Source organism: Lipotes vexillifer, unplaced genomic scaffold (genome assembly GCF_000442215.2).
Source record: "Lipotes vexillifer unplaced genomic scaffold, Lipotes_vexillifer_v1.1 scaffold394, whole genome shotgun sequence".
NCBI classification, from domain to species: Eukaryota; Metazoa; Chordata; class Mammalia; order Artiodactyla; family Lipotidae; genus Lipotes; species Lipotes vexillifer.
In genome coordinates this window covers 852399-855332 of record NW_006791731.1, presented here as the reverse complement: position 1 = coordinate 855332, position 2934 = coordinate 852399, and positions in this window count along the sequence as shown.

The window sequence follows — 2934 nt, the reverse complement described above, 5'->3', positions numbered from 1 at the left end:
GGGGGCCCACTCTGCTGGGCGGTGGTGGTGCATCTCACTGTCGCGGCCTCTCTTGTTGCGGAGCGCAGGCTCCGGACGCGCAGTCTCAGTAGTTGTGGCTCACGGGCCCAGCCGCTGCGCGACATGTGGGATCCTCCCGGACCGGGGCACGAACCCGTGTCCCCTGCATCGGCAGGTGGACTCTCAACCACTGCGCCACCAGGGAAGCCCCAATATATATATATTTTAAGTGGTGTAGGATGGTAACTGAAAGAGAAAGATTAAAAAACAGAAAGCTGGAGTAAAATACAACTTTTTGTTAGAACAAGACACTTTGCTGCCATCTGCTGGAAAACTCTAATAATAAATATCCACTTTTGCCACCAATTGGAGGTCGTGAAGCCGTAACTGAGATGCGTTACAATGGAAATGAGAAGCACTCCTCTGAATCAGGAAGGTGCCGGTGCCTCCTTAGAGCGGGTGTTCTCTTGGTCAGGGAGCCTGTAAGTCTCCCCGCTCCTGCTGCCTGGCCTGGACCAATCGTGAAGAAAGAAAAGAGTCGGACCGAGGAGGACCAGACGGCGGGCGTGAAACGAGCACCCAGATGTAGACCCCGCCACGCCCTGGTTCCCTGGCGGGCCGCGAAGGCTGTCCGAGGGTGGGAAGCGCCGCCGGCCCAGAGAGGGTCAGGGCAAACCCGTGTTTGCACCGTCTCTGTCCAGTGGCCTCAGGTCAGGCCATCGGAGAAGACCCTGTCCTCTCCAGGACGGTGGGGGGGGCGCACTTCCCAGCCTCTGCCCTCCTTTTCCCCTTGGCTGTGGTCCCTCAGGGTGTGGCTGCCCCTGGGGCGGGAGCGGGCGCTCAAGACCCTAACCCATCAGCCCACTCCCCTCTTTGCAGGGCCCTTGTCCAGCACTCACGGCCCCCCTTGGTGCCCCCTGGGAACCCCCCGGCTCTGAAATGTATCAGGGTGGGACACGGGTGAAATCAGCTGGGATTCTGGCAGGTCTGCTCGTGGTCTGCCCTTCCGTCAGGAGTCTCAGGGTGGCAACTGTGTCCCATGCAGACGTTCCCACCTGCTACCCGTCCGTGCTCACTGGCTGGAGCGTCTCTGCAGAAAGAAACTCCTGTCTCCTACTGTCTGGTTACCCAGTGTCCCTGTTTGTGTAGCAAAAGCAGGATAAATGCTTGATTCTTTTTTTTTTTTTAATTTAATAATTCTCCAAATCTTGGATACTTAAGTCGCTTCCAATTTTTCACAATTATTCCCTTCTTTCCTTTTTTTGCTATTGAGGTAAAATACACACGCCATAAAAGTTATCACCTGAGCCATTTCTTAAAGAAATGGAAGAGTACAGTTAAGTGGCATTAGGTGCATTCATGACCATAACCCTTCATCTTGTAAACAGAAACAGTATCCACGGAACCATAACTCTCCCCCTGCCCCCAGCCCTGGCACCACCCTTCTACTTTCTGTCTCTATAATTTTGACGACTCCAGGTGCCTCATATGAGTGGAATCCTGCAGTCTTGTCTTTCTGTGACTGGCTGACCTCACAGAGCATAATGTCGTCCAGTTTCATCCATGGTGGTAGCACATGTCATAACTGCCTTCCTTTTTAAGGCTGAATAATGTCCCATCGTATGGACAGACCACAGTTTGCTTATTCACACATCCATCCGTGGACACTTGGGGTGCTCCCATGTTTTAGCTATTCTGAATAATGCTGCATTGAACATGGGTGTACAAATATCTATTTGAGTCCTTGCTTTCAATTGTTTTGTGTATACACCCGGAAGTGGAATTGCTGGATCATGTGGTGATTATATTTTTAACTTTTTGAGGACCCTCCATACTGTTTTCCGCAGCAGTTGTACCATTTTACATTCCCACCAACAGGGCACAAGGGTTCCATTACTCCACATCCTCACCGGCACTTGTTGTTTTCTGTTTTTCTCATAGTAGCCGTCCAGACGGATGTGAGGAGGTATCTCGTTGTAGTTTTGATTTGCATTTCCCTAATGATTAGTGGTGTTGAGCATATTTTTGTGTACTCATTGGCCATTTGAATATCTTCTTTGGAGAAATGTCTATTCAAGTCCTTTGCCCATTATTGAATTGGGTTGTTTGTTTTGTAGTTGTTGAGTTTTAGGAATTCTCTGTAAATTCTGAATAATAATCAGGTATATGATTTGCAAATGTTTTCTCCCATTCTGCGGGTTGCCTTTTTACTCTGAGGACAGTGTCTTTGGATAAACAAAATTTTCAAATTTTCATAACGTCTTATTTGTCTTTTTTCTTCTTTTGTTGCCTGTGCCTTTGGTGTCATACCTAAGAAGTCACTGCCAAATCAGAAGTCATGCATTCTTGGGCTTCCCTGGTGGCGCAGTGGTTGAGAGTCCGCCTGCCGATGCAGGGGACACGGGTTCGTGGCCCGGTCCGGGAGGATCCCATCATGCCGCGGAGCGGCTGGGCCCGTGAGCCATGGCCGCTGAGTCATGCATTCTTTCATTCGATGATTTATTCTAAGTGTTTTATAGTTTTAGGTCTTAAAATTAAATCTTTGAACCACTTTGAGTTAATTTTTGCCTCCCCTGCCTCATGCCAGGCCCTCTGCCAGCAGCATGCGTGGTCCCCAAAGGGCTCAGCCTGGACCCACAGACTCAGCTTCATGCCAGGGGGCAGCACTGCCTCAGTCCCTGAAGGATGGATCCCCCCCACCCCATATGTGCCAGGGGCTGTGGCCCCGTCTGGCTGCATCTCAGTCCATTCCTAGACTGGAGAGGGCCCAGCAGCCTGACCAGGAGGTGCCTGCTGGCAGCACGAGTGTGACAATCACTGGGTTTCCAGAGCTTCTGGGCACCCCTGTGCTCCCTGACTGGGGTTGGCTGTTCGGACAATAAAATCTGTAATATTACGTGGTCACCCAGGCACCTTGCGGAGCCAGGCTAATAA